This window comes from Hemicordylus capensis, chromosome 7 (genome assembly GCF_027244095.1).
Source record: "Hemicordylus capensis ecotype Gifberg chromosome 7, rHemCap1.1.pri, whole genome shotgun sequence".
NCBI lineage: Eukaryota > Metazoa > Chordata > Lepidosauria > Squamata > Cordylidae > Hemicordylus > Hemicordylus capensis.
In genome coordinates this window covers 17,875,932-17,893,073 of record NC_069663.1, presented here as the reverse complement: position 1 = coordinate 17,893,073, position 17,142 = coordinate 17,875,932, and the positions used below count along the sequence as shown (strand labels likewise).

Below are 17,142 nucleotides of genomic sequence, written 5' to 3'. Positions count from 1 at the left end.
CACACACACACACACACACACACACACACACACACACACACACAACATGTACGTGTCCCCCATAACATGCTCACCTTTTGTGTATGTGTTGCAGCAAAACTGTACAATTTTGGGGTTTTTAAAATTTTTATCTTTCTTCCTCCTTATATACTTTTAAATTATTATTCATAGCCATCCCTCGCATTCTTCGAGCTGATTCGCCCCATAATGCACCAGGAAGGACACATCACTCCCAGTGCATAAGGGAGCCAGCCAGTTCCAAAAGCAGGGAACTCAAACTCACTCTCTTATGCACTGGGAAGGACATGTCCTTCCTGGTGCATTATGGGGCAAGTCAGCTTCCAAAGCGGGGAATTTATACCACATGAGCCAGCTGGGGTAGCTTTATAACCGCTTCCCTTGTAAACACGAAGCAATCTTATGCTGGTTGGTTTAATTAGCACTTTATTCAGAAGCAACTCCGTTTTTCTCCTCCTCCTTTCCCTCCTTTTTCTAAAAGATTACTAGACAGAATACAAGAAGTGGTTGGTATCATCTCGGGGGACGAATTCTCATTGTGATTTTTGACAAGGTCTACAGCCCTAGAAATGGAAAATAGACAATAGCATTGCAATACTCCCAGCTTTCAGTGTGTTGTCAAGCTTTTATTGTCCTGACCCTTTTATTGTCCGGCAGTGGCCAAATGTGCAATGATATTTTAATTTGTGCATTTTAAAAGCACAAAAAACTGTGATAGCACTTTATCCATGTTGACAGAGGAATGGAAAACTGGCAGGAATGTTCTTCAGAGATGAAGAACATGTACTCCATGTACTCCTTGGAGAAAGTACAACAATTGGTTCATTGTTACCCTAACCCTAACTCTTTCCTCTTTGCAAAAATGACTGCAATTTTACCCTGATTGTTTGGTGGTAGGGATAAAGAAGGGGTGATAACACAGAGGAAGCTGTAAGTGTAACAGTGCTCTCACCCAGGGCTGCAGAAATCCACTAGTCTACTAGTCTGTGACAAGTGAAAAATGATGCCTGATGAGTGAAAAAAGTCCTGATGAGCAATGTGCCAACATAGCTTGATAAGTAACATATTTTGTCTGGCTGATAAACTGAGACAACATTTCTCCACCCCTGCTCTCACCTGTTTCCCATCTCTGGGGGGTAGACATGGTCTTGTGCTGGTCTTGAGCTGGTCTAGAGCCGGTCTTGTGGCAGCAAACATGACTTGTCCCTTTAGCTAAGCAGGGTCCACCCTGGTTGCATTTGAATGGGAGACTAGAAGTGTGAGCACTGGAAGATATTCCCCTCAGGCGATGGAGCCGCTCTGCGAAGAGCAGAGGGTTCCAAGTTCCCTCCCTGGCAGCATCTCCAAGATAGGGCTGAGAGAGATTCCTGCCTGCAACCTTGGAGAAGCTGCCGCCAGTCTGTGAAGACAATACTGAGCTAGATAGACCAATGGTCTGACTCAGTATATGGAAGCTTCCTATGTTCCTATGGTCAAAAATCCTTATGAGCATTCAGTCCCTGAGATGCTACCAATAGCCAAAATGGGTGTGCTTGGCTCATGGATGAGACTCCCTGGATTTGGAGTTGACTCGGAGCAAGTCAGTGGGGCGCACCAACCATTGACCCATGGCACACTAGTATACCACAGCACACCAGTTGGGAAGCACTGCTCTAGATGACGGCAATCTTTGTTCCCCCCTTCACAACATTCTGAAGCAATTGGGTCTCTCCGCATTGCTGTGGTGAACTTATTTACAGTCATTTTCATCTGTTTCCTGGGTTTTAGCTGCTGTTTGTTTAGATTGTAAACCGCCCTGAGATTTTATACAGGGTGGTATATAGACGCATTACATAGTTACACAAATAAATAACTTGCAAGACCCCCACAAAATGGGGAGAGGCCCTGTGCAACCATGTGGGCTTTGCACTGGTTTTTTTTTTTTTTTTAATTAGGTTTTTGCGGCAAGCTAAACCCATGTTGACTTCTCCTTATTCCTTGATACTGGGCCTGGAATGGGTTGTATGCATGACTCACAGCCAGCTGGAGGTATTCCATCATGAGGTCACAGAGACCTGTTTTGCAGGTTCCCACCGCCTGTTGTTCATACCGTGTGCACAGTGCACCTGAGAGCCAACAGAGTCATCGGCCATCTGCAGTCATGGAAAGGAATGAGCAGAGAAAGTCTGCGTTAAGTCCTGATGCCTTGTTAATATTCAACCATTGCCTTCTTCCCCCCCCCGCCGCCCTTTTCTTCTTCTTCTTAGCCTATAATGTTCAGCTAGGTCCACAGCAGTTGCTTCTCTGTCCTACCCACCTGACAGGGCTGTGTATCCACATGGCTTCATTCCCTCCCTCACCCGGTTCTTGTCAAAAAAAAAAAAAAAAAAAAGTCTTGCACTGATCATGAGGGCTGACGAACTTTTCCCTGCAAGAGAACAGAGTCCACACTCTGTTTAACCCTTTCCCACTCAATAACGGTGGAGATGAAGTGTCTGACTGAAGTTTTCCAAGTGCCTGGATTTATTTCTCTGCTGCGGAATGCCAAACTTCCCCCTTGCCTATCAAACTGGAAGGACGTGTTTGTTTCCTGCCGCCAGATCTGTAGTTAGGGGTGGGACAGGGACAGGTCTGCCCCCTCCTTTTTTCTCTGCCCCCCAAGTTTCCCCCTCCTGTATTGCATCACCACTGTTTGCCCTTCCATACTTAATTCTACTAGCTGTTCACCACACTCAGATGAACAGGACTGGGCCATCCATTAGGCAGAACTTAGCAGTAGACTAGGGCACCAGTTTGTGGGAAGGAGGCATGTAAACAGCGCCAGAATCTCTCTCTCTCTCTTCATGTGCCTTTTCCTATTGAGAGGTTGGTGGCCAGCAAAAGCCATAGATCGCAGTCCCTAGAATCATGGTCTTGTGGAGCTGGTCTTGTGGTAGCAAGCATGACTTGTCCCCTTAGCTAAGCAGGGTCTGCTCTGGTTGCATATGAATGGGAGACTTGATGTGTGAGCACTACAAGGTATTCCCCACAGGGGATGAAGCCACTCTGGGAAGAGCATCTAGGTTCCAAGTTCCCTCCCTGGCTTCTCCAAGATAGGGCTGGGAGAGATTCCTGCCTGCAACCTTGGAGAAGCCGCTGCCAGTCTGTGTAGACAATACTGAGCTAGATAGACCAATGGTCTGACTCAGTATATGGCAGCTTCCTCTGTTCCTATGTTCATGGAGGATATTTTCTGTGTCCATTTCTAGCCATCCTTTCAGGTCACCCATCCATCCCTCCTTCCTCATTCCTCTTGATCTTTTTCCTGCTAGCTTCCCTTCTAATCTAGCGTCAATTGTGGTATTTGATCATTTACTCTTCTGAGGATATGTCCACAATACTCCAGTTTACGTCTCTTGATTGTCTGTATTATTTGTTTATGTTTTTGCTTTTCGAAGTATTTCTTCATTTGCTAGAATATAGAATATAGCATCAAATGTAGAATATTTTCTATTCTAGAATATTAGAATATAGCACTAGAATATAGTGCTATTGTAGAATATAGTGCTGTTGTAGAACATAGCACTAACAATTATTCTTTCTTTCCCTCTTGTATCTCATGTACCCTGTAGTACTTCCCTGTGGTGTAAGCATATAGTATGAAATACTGTGCCCTACACCCCAAAGGGCAACAAACAAACGAGAGCCAGCATGGTGTAGTGTTTAGAGTGCTGGACTAGGACCGGGGAGACCCGAGTTCAAACCCCCATTCAGCCATGATTCTAGCTGGGTGACTCTGGGCCAGTCACTTCTCTCTCAGCCTAACCTACTTCACAGGGTTGTTGTGAAAGAGAAACTCAAGTATGTAGTACACCACTCTGGGCTCCTTGGAGAAAGAGCGGGATATAAATGTAATAATAATAATAATAATAATAAATTAAATTATTAACAAATAATTATTACATTGCTATATTGTAATGTATTTGGAGAGCAACTAAGGGGCAAAACTTGGCCTCCCCACTTTTTGGTGCTCCCCTGAAAATTTTAACGTGTGTATGGACCAACCTCCCCCCCGCCCCCGTTAAAAGGTATGCTTTGCAAGTGCTCAGTTAAATGAGTTAAACTGATTATGGGGCACTTTCCTATATATGCTGGCTGGGAAATTAGTCATCATCTTTGGCCTTATGTTCTACTGTACAAGTATGAGGTCCGGAAATCTGGATGGAAGTGGCTGCATATTGTGGCATGCAGATGTTTTTAGCCCTTCACAAACAACAACCTGAAAGTACTGGGCTGGTTTCTGCTATGCTTAGAAACTAGAAAAAGGGCTCTGGATGGAGTTTCCCTCGCTTGTGCTTAATTTAGTTGCTGTACAATCGGCTTTTTTGCCTCTCTGTATCTGATCAACGCTTGTAATAAAGATCTCTCGCTCACCGCCCCCCCCCCGCACTCTGTACTTAATTCTACCAGCTGACCCCCACATTCAAATGAACAGGGCCAGCCTGTCCACTAGACAGACCTACGCGGTTTGTTTATTTATTTATTTAGCACATCTCTGTACCGCCCCAAAAAGCAAGTTCTCTGGGCGGTTTACAAAGCAATAAAAACAACCAATAAAAAGATTAACATATTTCAACAATCAAAATTTAAAAAGTTAAAACTCTTAAAACACAATTAAAACATATCTAATTTAAAGCCTGGGTGAACAAATGCATCTCGACTGCCCTTTTGAAAGTTGTGAGAGATGGGGAGGCTCTTACTTCAGCAGGAAGTGTGTTCCAAAGCCTCGGGGCAGCAATGGAGAAGGCCCGTCCCCGAGTAGCCACCGGACGTGCCGGTGGCAACTGCAGACGAACCTCTCCAGACGATCTCAATGGGCGGTGTGGTTCATAGCAAAGAAGGCGTCTTCTTAAATACCCAGGGCCAAGCTGTTTAGGGCTTTATAGGTTATGTTATTTTATTTGTAAAATGTGTACTGTTTTATTGTAAATTTTTGCTGGCCAGTGACCGAATAAACGTCTCTCTCTCTCTCTCTCTCTCTCCCTCTCCCTCTCTCTCTCTCTCTCTCTCTCTCTTATAACAAAAATCTTGCACTCTGCCCAGAAACTTACCGGCAGCCGAGGTTGCTGAGGGCATTGATTCTTACGGGGGAGGCACATAAACAGTGCCAGGATATAGCACTGCCAATTATCCACTCTTTCCTTCTTGCATTTTACCCCTGAAGTACTGCCCAGAGGTATAAGAATGTAACATGCAATCCTGCCCCCGCACCTCACATTCTGCACCCCCAAATATATATTCTTATTTGCTCACGGCACCTAAGCCCCCAATCAACAGCTAGTCTCAGAAGCTGGACTCCTTCTCTTGAAGATGAATCGCCTGCCTCCGCATTCATTTCCGAAAAGAAATGGTCTCAGAATGATTGGGTTTCCAAATAAACAGCCGGATCTTTTCATCTCTGAAGTGTTAGAGCTTAGCCCCCATAACAGGCCTGGGAACTCTTTCCCACTATAGCCTCATTCGCTGATCATCTGCAAATACCGTCATTCAATCTCATGTGAGCCTGAGCTACGCAAATCAAAGCCGTGGCTCCACACTTCTCAATTGGGGGGCACCCAAATCAAACTTTGCCTATGGCCAGCCCTGCAAACAAATAGGAACATAGGAACATAGGAAGCTGCCATATACTGAGTCAGACCATTGGTCTATCTAGCTCAGTATTGTCTTCACAGACTGGCAGCAGCTTCCCCAAGGTTGCAAGCAGGAATCTCTCTCAGCCCTATCTTGGAGATGCTGCCAGGGAGGGAACTTGGAACCAAGATGCTGTTCCCAGAGCAGCGGCTCCATCCCCTGAGGGGAAGATCTTCCAGTGCACACACATCAAGTCTCCCATTCATATGCAACCAGGGCAGACCCTGCTTAGCTAAGGGGACAAGTCATGCTTGCTACCACAAGACCAGCTCTTCTCTCAGCCCCTGTTCTCGCTGGCTCTATATCAGCATTTGTAGGCTGAAGAACGGTGACTCAGGGCAATAATAAAATCACCTGGTTTAAAATTATAAACCAGGTGATTTAAAAAAACAAACAGATCTCATTGTGCATCCTTCCGTGCTTTCACATGTGCTAGCCCTGTTTGAATGCCAGCAGAATGCTATCTCAACCTCATGCAGTGGGCAGGAAACTGTATTGCGACTTGCGTGTCTGTGGCAGTTAATCACTTGGAATATCTACATACAATCCGTGTGTAGAGCCGAAAGGGGGTTTGCGGGGTGAGCGGGCTTGAACTGCTTTGGAAACTTGTGTTGAAAAGCGGAATATAAATTGTTGTTGTTGTTATGGGACTCCTTATGGGAATGCCTGCAAGCCCGGTGGTTCTCACGATGGCGGGGGGGGGGGGTGGAACTGGGCTGGGCTCCCTTAGCTGGCTTCCCCCCATCGTGAGAATAGCCTCTGTTGCTAAGAAAACAATAAATGGGCCAACAATCTCTAATGCAGAGAGAGAGAGAGAGAGAGCGAGAGAACCTCTCAGACTGAAATTCAAGACAGCAAGTGGAAGAGCAGACAAACAAACTGTGACTCCACCCCACAAGCCAGTACATAAAGGTAAAGTGTGCCGTCGAGTCGGTGTTGACTTCTGGCAACCACAGACCCTGTGGTTGTCTCAGGAGGGATTTACCATTGCCTCCTCCCATGCAGTATGAGATGATGCCTTTCAGCATCCTCCTATATTGCTGCTGCCCAAGATAGGTGTTTTCTATAGTCTGGGAAACATACCAGCGGGGATTCGAACCAGCAACCTCTGGCTTGCTAGGCAAGTCATTGCCCCACCGCGCCATTACGTGGCTAAGCCAGTCCATAGCTACATTCAAATATAGACAAGCATGCCGGCACCACAGAACTGAGACAATGAGGCTGTTCTCACGAGGTTCCCATCAGTGCCTCAGTGGCAAACCCACCTAGGAAGTCCGCCTCATCATCATCATCATCATCATCATCATTATTCTTTATTCAATTTCTATACCACCCTTCCAAAAATGGCTCAGGGCGGTTTACACTGAGAAATATAAACAAATAAGATGACTCCCTGTCCCCAAAGGGCTCACAATCTAAAAAGAAACTTAAGACAGACACCAGCCACAGTCACTGGAGGTCCTGTGCTGGGGGTGGAGAGGGCCAGTTACTCTCCCCCTGCTAAATAAAGAGAATCACCACCTTAAAAGGTGCCTCTTTGCCAAGTTAGCAGGGGTAACCTGCTCATTAATGAGGTTAAGGGAGTGAGTGCACCCTTAACCCTGTTTACCTGACCATGAGTAAACACCAGCTGCTTTCATCCGGCACCGATACACCAATGGGTGCCTGCCCATCACTGGGGGGCCCCTGTGCATTATGGGATTTCCAGGGGCTGGTATCACGCATCCCGGCTCCCGCGCCTCTGTTCTGCCAGGGCAGTGGTGGAGTGTCTGGGCGTGCGATCCGCGTGCACAGCACCAACAGGATGATCCTCTGTGGGGGAGGTAAGCTTTCCAAGGCTTTCCTCCCCCACCCACCCTCTTTTTGGGGACCATGGTGGAGGTGGGTAGGCAAAAGGATTCCAGGGTTTCTCAACGTGTGGGTCCCCAGATGTTATCGGACTTCAACTCCCATAATCCCCAGCCCCAGTGGCCTTTGGTTGGGAATTATGGGAGTTGAAGTCCAATTACATCTGGGGACCCACACGTTGAGAATCCCTGGATTAGACAGACATTTAATACTTTGATGGCCGCTTGGGTTTTAATATTGCCGTTGGAAAAGTTTGGTCTCTTCTATATTAATGTATAGGTATATTTATACATATCAGTAAGATTTTATGCAAATCAGCACCCTCTTTCGTCCTCTTTTTGGTGATGAATGTCCTCTTTCGGTGATGTGGAAGGGGCCACCCTACACTATTCACACGTTATGTTGCACGCTCGCACAATGAGTGTACAGTGTACAGAGGTACAGATCTTTACACCGGTAGAGAAATTATTCACACGTTGAACACAGGTACAGCAGTCTACTTCCTAACAGAACCATGCATTTGAGGGACCCGTACCCAGGTTTGTTTTTTAAATTATTGCATTTTAATTTGGTTTATATTGTTTTATTTAAGGTTTTAATTGTTGCGGTGCTTTAATCTGTAAACCGCCCACAGATTTTATATGAGGCGGTGTATAAATGCGACAGATAAATGAAATGAACACAGGTACTGTCATTCACACAAACACATGTACAGATATCTGTACACTCGTACAATATAATGGCTGGATAGTGCTTCTGCCACTAACATGTACAAGTGTAAAGACGACTGTAGGACTGTACAACATAAAAATGTCTGACAAGGGCTCCTATGAGCCAAGATGTGGCTGTTTTCCACACTGCCATATATTGTACTCAAATATACAATGAGGGAGGCTCGGTTGTCCTGCAGGGCCTTCTCTGTTGCTGCCCCCAGACTCTGGAATGCTCTGCCGGTGGCTATTCGCTCCTCAGTCTCCATCACAGCTTTTAGAAAGCATGTTAAATCATGGCTTTTTACCCAGACATTTATATGATTGTCTCTGCTACTGCTCTTTGTACTCTGTATTGCTTTTATGCTTGTGTTTTAAATTTTTAATCAGATTTGTTTTATATTTTTAGCTTAATATTTTAATTGTGTCTTTTTTACAATCTTGTTTTTAAGTTTTGCTGTAAACCGCCTTAGGATTGTTTTAATGAAAGGCAGTATATAAATTTAACAATAAATGAATACATAAATAAATACATAAATAAATACAGGCAGACAGGGTGTGGAGCAGGGTCAGTGGCTGTCTGGAGCCAGGGAGGAGGTATAGATGACCTCTGGGTAACATCCAGTATTGTGCTTTAGTATGAACTGTGTGATAGGAATGTATTTGCACTGGCATCTCTTGCTATGTTATTTTCTTTCGTGGGGACTTATGAGGCTTACACTGCAGCCTTTCAGAGTTCTGCTGAGAATTAAAAACCGGCCCTCCTCTTCCCTTTTAGAATTCGAAGAGTTGAAAGAGGGCAATAGATCACACAAGGAAGCAAGAACACAGCTGTGGACGTCACAGTTCGCAGAATATCTGGCCGCGTGCATTTCTAAAATGTGGGAAGCGGAAGAGGAAACTTGTTTGTCCCTAAATCAGTAATATTAAGCACACATTGACACTTGTCTTCACAGTTGTGGTATCGCTGGCTGTTTAGGGCACTCTGTGGTCTGGAGTGTGTGTGAGTTGATCAGGAAGGTGGGATGGGGACGGTCTTTCGATAAGACGGCGGAGCAGATGGCTCTTTTTTTTAATTCCATGGCTTCTGGGAAAGAAATACCACTGCTGACACATTTCTGTGTCAAAGCTGACTTGATGTACACTCCAGCACAGGAAAGGCCGAGTACCCAAAATCCCCAAAGAATAATAAAGAAAAAGATATTGGGGGTTTAAAGACCTCCTGGTGGTCCTGTGATAAGGAGACATCGTTTGGGCATCCTCTGTTACATTTAATACAAGCAATAACTACTTGTGAATTATCTATGGACCCATTAGGATTATCGCTTGGGAAGTTTGCTGATGTTGATCCAGAACATGGAAAGATGATAGGAAATGTATTGCTTTCTGTATGTTTCCTGACTGCAGTAAATCATTTTTTTTTAATGGAAACAATACTAACCAGGGCCAATTGTGGGGGGCAGGGGCAAAAGGGCCATTTAGCTGGGTCCTCAAGTTCATAGGGGGCCTCAAATTTAGACATGTGTTAATTTGGGGGCATCTGATAACTTGCTTTTATGCTCGCCCCTATGGAACCAAAATCTGACACTCTCTCAGCTTTCTTTTGGTGCCTTTTTTTGTTTGTGTGTGTCATCATTTTTTATTTTTATGATGGCTAGGGGCCTCAAAAGCAATTTTTTTAAACTAGAAAATTTAATCTTACATTTTTATCTTTAAAAAATCTGTTTTATTAATTTTGTGAGCTTCCATGGGCTGTATCAATATTTTAAATAAATAGGAAATATATTTTGTTTTAGTTCCACCTTAAGTGGAGCAGCAGGGAAATGCTTAACTAACAAGCAGAAAGTTGCCGGTTCGAATCCCCACTGGTCCTCTATTGGGCAGCAGTGATATAGGAAGATGCTGAAAGGCATCATCTCATACTGCACGGGAGGAGGCAATGGTCAACCCCTCCTGTATTCCACCAAAGAAAACCACAGGGCTCTGTGGGCACCAGGAGTCGAAATCGACTTGATGGCACACTATTGTTAGGAAAGTTAATATCTGCTGAAGCCTTTTTAGAGGAGAAGGACAATTCTACTGCTTAGAAATAGATATAGGTAAAGACATGCCCTGCATTATCCTTTGCATTGTCCTTTCATGCACTTGCTCTAGACCAGGGATTCTCAACATTGGGTCCCCAGATGTGATTGGACTTCAACTCCCATAATCCCTAGCCCCAGTGCCCTTTGGTCAGGGATTATAGGAACTGAAGTCTAAAAACATCTGGAGACCCAACAATGAGAATCTCTGCTCTAGACTGGAACTGCACAACTTCAGCCCTCCAGCTGTTGTTGAACTACAACTCCCATCATCCCCAGCCACATGGGCTGATCCTAAGGAATGATGAGAGTTATAATCCAACACCAGCTGGAGACCAAAGTGCTTGAGACGTTTGTCCTTACTGCCATTTGTATTTCACTTCATCTTCCATCCTTTCCTTAGAGGGTCTGGTTCTTACAGGGCTAAGAAGACACTCAGTCATCACTCAGTCATGGTGACTCAGGGTTGAGAACTATAATAAGGGAAGTCACCATTACTGCTGATAGATGCTGCTCCTGTCTCGTCAGAGTGACTAGAGGAATTGTTGAATGTGCTTCATGTCATCGCAGCTGAAGACTGCCATACGACGGAACTGGTGGGAAGGAGGAGGAAGTTGTACAGGGTCACTCTCACTGGAAATCCTGACTGAGATCTGAACTAAGCTACCCATTCATTGGTCTGGTGCAGACACCACGCAGAGCCAAAATGTGAATTTGTCTTTGTGTTATGTCTCAGAGCTTCAGGAGTGCATACTCACTCCCCACTATGCTTCGCACATGAGCTTCGGAAGAATTATGCTCCCGACTGCAGTTAGAAGAAACAAGCTGGGATTGTTTGTGATGTCTGAATCAACCAATTTGTAGTGGCGGCCCAAGTCCTTGGTGTGCCTGAGGTGTGCCTGAGGTGACAGATGTCAACCCTTGCACACAACTTCCTCCCTTTCCTTCCCTTTCCCCCAAAGTGTGTGGGGGGGGGGGCAGGGGGGGCAGACAGGAGTTGCCCCCTCACTAGTGCCTCAATAATTTGTGCCTCACTTGGTGCCCCAATAACTTGTTGCCTCACTTGGTGCCTCAATAATGTTTGCCTCAATAACTTGGTGCCTCACTTGGTACATCAGTAACTTGGTGCCTCACTAGTGCCTCAATAACTTGGTGCCTCACTTGATGCATCAGTAATTTGTGCCTCACTTGGTGCCTCACTAATACCTCAATAATTTGTGCCTCACTTGGTGCCTCAATAATTTGTGCTTCACTTGGTGCCTCACTAGTGCCTCAATAATTTGCTGCCCAAGATGACCGCCTCACCTTACCTCATGAAAGAGCTGCCTCTGCAGACTGATACTAGCTCATTCTAACCAGACGTCTTAAAAACTGTGGTTTATTAAGACTCCTGGTTAGAATAAGTCAGGGTCGGTTGGTGCAGGAGTCATGACTGATTCTGACTTGTTTCTAATTGCAGCTGGAAGTAGAATTCTTCCAAGTTTCATATGTAAAACCCTGCACTACCTTGGGAGGTGTGCACAGAGGTGCGGGGAAGTAGAGCCCTTCCCAGCGCTTTCCCCATAGAGCACTATCTCTCTTAAAGGGCCCTCCCAGCACTGAGAATAGCACAGTACTGTGTGGAGGTCAGCAGTGGGAAATGGCTTTCACATTGAAGGGTTTTGGGGGCCGAAATGGCCCTCACTTGAAAAATAGTGAAGATCACTGCACTAGAAGTTCGACCCCATCACAACTTGGTCTCAGCTGAATGTTGCCTCTTTAAGAAACACACCTTTTTTCAGGGGGGAGGAAAGGAAGAAGAGAGCACCAAATATTTCAGATGGCATTTTGTAATGAACAAATAAACGTTTTCAAATTTAAACTGATCATGCACAAGAAGAAGCCTGGAGGCTTTACAGACAGGGCTTTTATTTCGAATCTACTCTGGACTGGAGTTTGCCAGTCCACATATTAGCTGGATTTACCCCAAAGTCTCTGCGGGTTATCAGGGACCAGGACAGACAGGACTTTGGTTTTTCCCAAATGGAGGCTGAGCATTCTGGCTTAGCCCAAAGTATGTCCGGCTTTAAAAATCCTCTAGTTTCAGAGGCTTTTGTGGGGAAAATACCCAGGGCTTCTGTTATGCCCCGCAGTTTCTTTGTGATGTCTGGGGTGGCCATGCCAGTAAATTGGCATTTTCCAGAACTCAATGAAGGGGACTTTAACAACTGTTTGGGGTATGGTCTGCTCTAAGTGATTTGCAATTGCAAGCGCTGGTGGGGCGGTGGAGGTGTTGTTGACATGATGTCAGCCATGCGGCTCTTTCCCTGGTTGGATTCTATAATGGAGAATGGGTAACAATCATGGAGATCTGGGTAGCTTTTCTCCTACCTGGATTCTGGCAGTCGGGCGAAACAGCCCAAGGGTTATGTTGGAGGGGAGGAGTTCAGTGAAATGAGCGGGGAACTCCTCAAATGCTTAGCAAGTGATCTGAACCTTTGTCAAAGGAGCAAAGCTGAGCATGGTACCTACATCTGCAGATGCCTTGATAATGTAGCCACAGCAGGGTCTGTTACTGTCCCCAGAACTCTGTGCTTCACGTAATGATGAATCCAGTCCTGCTGAAGAAAGACCATCAGTTTCCCTGAATAGGTTCCTTACTGCACAAGAAGATCCAGGACTGTTTGTGTTCAGTCCTGATAACAGAAACCAGCTCTGGTTTCCTGACTTCTCGATTTGTGTCATAAAACAGCGAACCGCCCCAGCTTCTGAATCAACCCTACAGATATTTTTAAAAGTTGTTTTTCTTTCTGAGTGGCTCTGAAATGTGCAGATCTTCCTTCCCAGCTCTTTGCTCCTTGGTTGCATTTTGAGTTCAGCACCTCGAGGCAGGCGTTAAGAGTGTAACAGGGTCCATGCACAATAATAATAATGGCCAACCAGGGAGTTATTCACACTTGGCTTCATGCTGTGGGGTAAATGTGGAGCGAAGCCACTTTGAATTACACTCGTGGCACTGAGGGAAGCAGCCCCTCCCCTCTGCTCTCAGGTATTTTTTGGTGTAGGTTCACATTGCATGCCTCCATGTTTCCCTTCTAGCCAATGAGGGTGGGATTTCTAAAGCATATACCTGCTTTATATATCATGTTAATGATTCTATGTCAGTGCCTCTCCCTATTTGCTCTGGCGTTTTCAGAAAAAGTCGCTTAAAACCACCAGCATTTTAAAAACCTGGAAATACATTGAGATAAGCTAGAATTTGCAAGACAAAGCCCAATTTATGTGTGAAGTGCTTCCAAGGATCTCCAGTGGACTTTGGGGCAAGTTTGGCTGGTGTGTAAACACACACTCTCTCTTCCGGAGGAGATTCAGGGTAACAGCCCTGTCTGTAAAGCCTCCAGGAAGTTTTTCACACCTGGCTTTAAGTTTGCATCTCCTCCGGAATGGAGATGTGTGTTCATATATTGGCCAAATTCACCCCAAAGTCCCTGCAAGCTATTAGGGAGCACTTCACACACAATTCTGGTTTTTCATTGTACGTTCGAGTGTAGCCCGATTTATATTCGGGGTAAACAAAACAAATCCATTCTTTGCATTGGGTTTTTGGGGGCAACTTCGAACTCGCCTAAAGCCTTGCAGAATACTTAAGACTGCTGTTTGGGAAAGCTCCAGGGAGCTGCTGAGTAAGGCAGAAGGGAGAGTGCAAGCTTACAGGAAACGCTAGGACTTGTCGTTTGAGGGCCAAAGTGCACATTATATGAAAGCTGTAGTTTGGCCCTGTGTGTTTGTGTTTTTCCTAGTGTCAACAGCAGCAGTGGGTGGGCTGTTCTGCAAGATTGCAACTGCTGGGGGTGGGAGAAGCAGGCAGGTATTTCAGAAAAGGGAGGCAGAGGGAGTGTTTTATAGCTGCTTCTCTCGCAAACACAAAGTCATCTTATATAGATTTAACTAAGCGTTTATTCAGAAACAACTCCATTTCCTCCTTCTCCTTTCCCTCCCCTTTAATTTCTGATGACCCCCTCCCCCGGATCCCCACTGGGACAAACATGGGTTGTGGTGATGGCTACTAGCCTGGATGGCCTTAAAGGGGGCATAGACAAATTCACGGAGGACAGGTCTCTCTATGGCTACTAGTCCCGTGACTATAGGCCAACTCCAGCCGCAGAGGCAGGGTGCCTCTAAATATCAGGAGTTAGCGTGGTGTAATGGTTAGAGTGCTGGAGTAGGACCGGGGAGACCCAAGTTCTAATCCCCATTCAGCCATGAGACTTGCTGGGTGACTCTGGGCCAGTCACTTCTCTCTCAGCCTAACCACCTTCACAGGATTGTTGTGAGGAGAAACCCAAGTATGGAGTACACTGCTCTGGGCTTCTTGGAGGAAGAGTGGGATATAACATGTAAATAATAATAATAATAATCAGTTTCAGGGGAGCAACAGCAAGAGAGAGGGCATGCACATACCTCTTGCCTGTGGGCTTCTCAGAAGCATCTGGTGGGCAACTGTGTGAAACAGGATGCTGGACTGGATGGGCCTTGGGCCTGATCCAGCAGGGCTGTTCTTCTGTAAACTTCTAATACTGGATAGAATATAACAGGGAGACAGGCAGGTAATGCAAGGCAGGTTCAGTCCCAAAAGCCAAGGCTTCATCACATTATCAGCAATGTTGCCATGATGTCACGGACCATTCCTCCACACCAGGGGACACGGTGTCTCATTTCTGGTCTTCACCTGGCAGGCAGCATGCATGAAGCTTTTGTCAGAAGCCAAAAGGATAATCACAAACCAACCTTGGGGGTGGGGGATGGAGAACAGGACAGGACAGCCAGGGAATACGTGGAAATGAAATTGCAGCCGGGAGGGGATGACGACATGGGCTGAGCAAATGAATGATGTCGATCATGGAGAAAAGCTTTGGAAGTGGTTGGGGAGCAGGGAAGAGGACAGGTTGCCAGCAGCTGCCTCTTCTCTCCTTGGGCTTCTTGCAGGCTTTGGAAGGAATATGAGGAGAGATGCTCCTTGCAAAGTTTGCAAGGCTCAGATCAGTCTCAAGGAGCGGCTCTAATAGCAGTGGTGCGGGGAAGGTATTTTACTGCCCTGCTGGCACTCCAATAATCTGCCGCCTGAGTCCCCTGCCTCACCATGCCTCATGAAAGAATGGCCCCGCCCCTGGCAAGTGTGGAGGCAGACAGTGGGGTATTTGAAGCTCAGATTCCTCAGGAGTAGAGCACATGCTTTGCATGCAGAAGTTCAACCCTGGGTATCTCTAGTTAAAAGGCTCATGTAGCAGGTGATGGTCAATATTCCCTGTCTGAGACCCTGGAAAGCTGCTGCCAGTCAGAGTAGGCAGTACTGGAACTGATGATTAATGGTTTGACTCAGTATCAAGCAGCTTTAGATGGCAGGCTCTTATTTGCTCCCCCTGATACCTTCTAAAAATCTACACGTTACTTTAAAATGTAAAAACTGCATATTTATCAGCCCCCTTTTCACATTCACTTTCCTTTCAGTGATCCTTCCTGTTTGCCTTGCACACCCAGCTGCATGAAAATAATTGCTCAGATCGATACCACTTGTTAAATGTATGCGCAAGTAAAGTTCTGCCTCATCATTGCCACCTTTTCTTACGGCTTTTATGCCATACTTCAATCATATTCAGAGCTAGCTAAGGCCTCCTTTTGGTGTTTTTGGGATTCAGGCCGACAAGTAAAATTTGCATTAAAAAGAGTTTAAAAAGACACAAGAAGCCAATGCTAAATATTAATCAGTAGTCACTGGGGAAGTAGGACCAAAGTTTTCAGGGTGTTAATTATAGTATCCAGATTAGGTGTTGCATGGGGAATAATGCCTGCAAGAAAGCAGAAGTGGGAAAATCAATTACTGCTGGTAATTGCAGGATACAGATAGGAAGTATACTGCTGTCCTTGTGTTCAGGGCTGGCCCTTGAGTTTTTGGAGCCCTAGGAACATAGGAAGCTGCCAGATACCAAGTCAGACCCTTGGTCTATCTAGCTCAGCGTTATCCACACAGACTGGCAGTGGCAGAGGTGCACCTAGGTAATTTTGGAGCCTGGACCTAAAGGAGCCCCCTCCCCCCGCCACTGCAAGTTAAACATCACCCCCCTACACACACACACACACACTGTGAAACACACAGTATTTTTAACACACAGGTTCTTGAGGGCACAAACAGCAACTGAACTCACAAGAATGTAAGAATATGAAACATGGTATATTTAGGCAAATATGCATTCGCAGAAACATTTCAACAGGCAGCGGTGTGGCGACCATACCACTCAGGACAGACTAAAGAGGATTTGGGGGCTCGCAGGGGCTGTACAGCCCTTCTCAACACAAGAGAAGTGACATATGAATAGGGCTCTGTGCACAGGTGCAACTCTGCATGCAGGTACAGTGATTCACATGAAATGCGGACTACAGGTACGGCCATGTACTTCCAATGTGCATTTGGGAGACCTGCACCCAGCTTCCCCTCTAAAATGAACACACAAAAACATGGACAAGTGCACAGACACCTGTACACTCGTACAACTTAGGCCCATTCACATGTTATGCTGAACACAGGTACAGAAGTACCCTTCCGATCTGTAGCGTGCATTTGAAGGGCCTGTCTCCAGGCCCACTTTAAAAATGAATACAGGGACAGTCATTCACACAAACACATGAACAAGTGTGGAGTTTACTGTACATCCGTAAAGCATAACAGGCACATGACGTTGCCTGTGTACAGATCTGTACCTGTGTATACACAGGCTAACGTCTGAATTGGGCGAACGTCTGAATCGTCGTAGATGCATGCAAGTGTCTCATACATCCAACCCCCCACCCAACTGCCCGCC

The 17,142-nt window shown here is 45.8% G+C and overlaps 1 long non-coding RNA gene across 3 annotated transcripts; it reads right to left on the bottom strand.

Moving 5' to 3' along the window:
• Nucleotides 1–433: 433 nt before the first annotated feature.
• On the bottom strand, nt 434–14,962 carry LOC128333272 (uncharacterized). Of its 3 annotated transcripts, XR_008310895.1 has the most exons (4): nt 14,747–14,962; nt 12,818–12,903; nt 2,035–2,150; nt 434–581 (listed from the first exon to the last, which is right to left on the bottom strand). It is a non-coding gene; the product is annotated as an uncharacterized LOC128333272 (long non-coding RNA). The 3 variants fall into 3 exon arrangements; XR_008310896.1 differs by lacking the exon at nt 434–581 and having other exon boundaries at nt 1,511–2,150; nt 12,818–12,906; XR_008310894.1 differs by lacking the exon at nt 434–581 and having other exon boundaries at nt 1,511–2,150.
• Nucleotides 14,963–17,142: the final 2,180 nt, after the last annotated feature.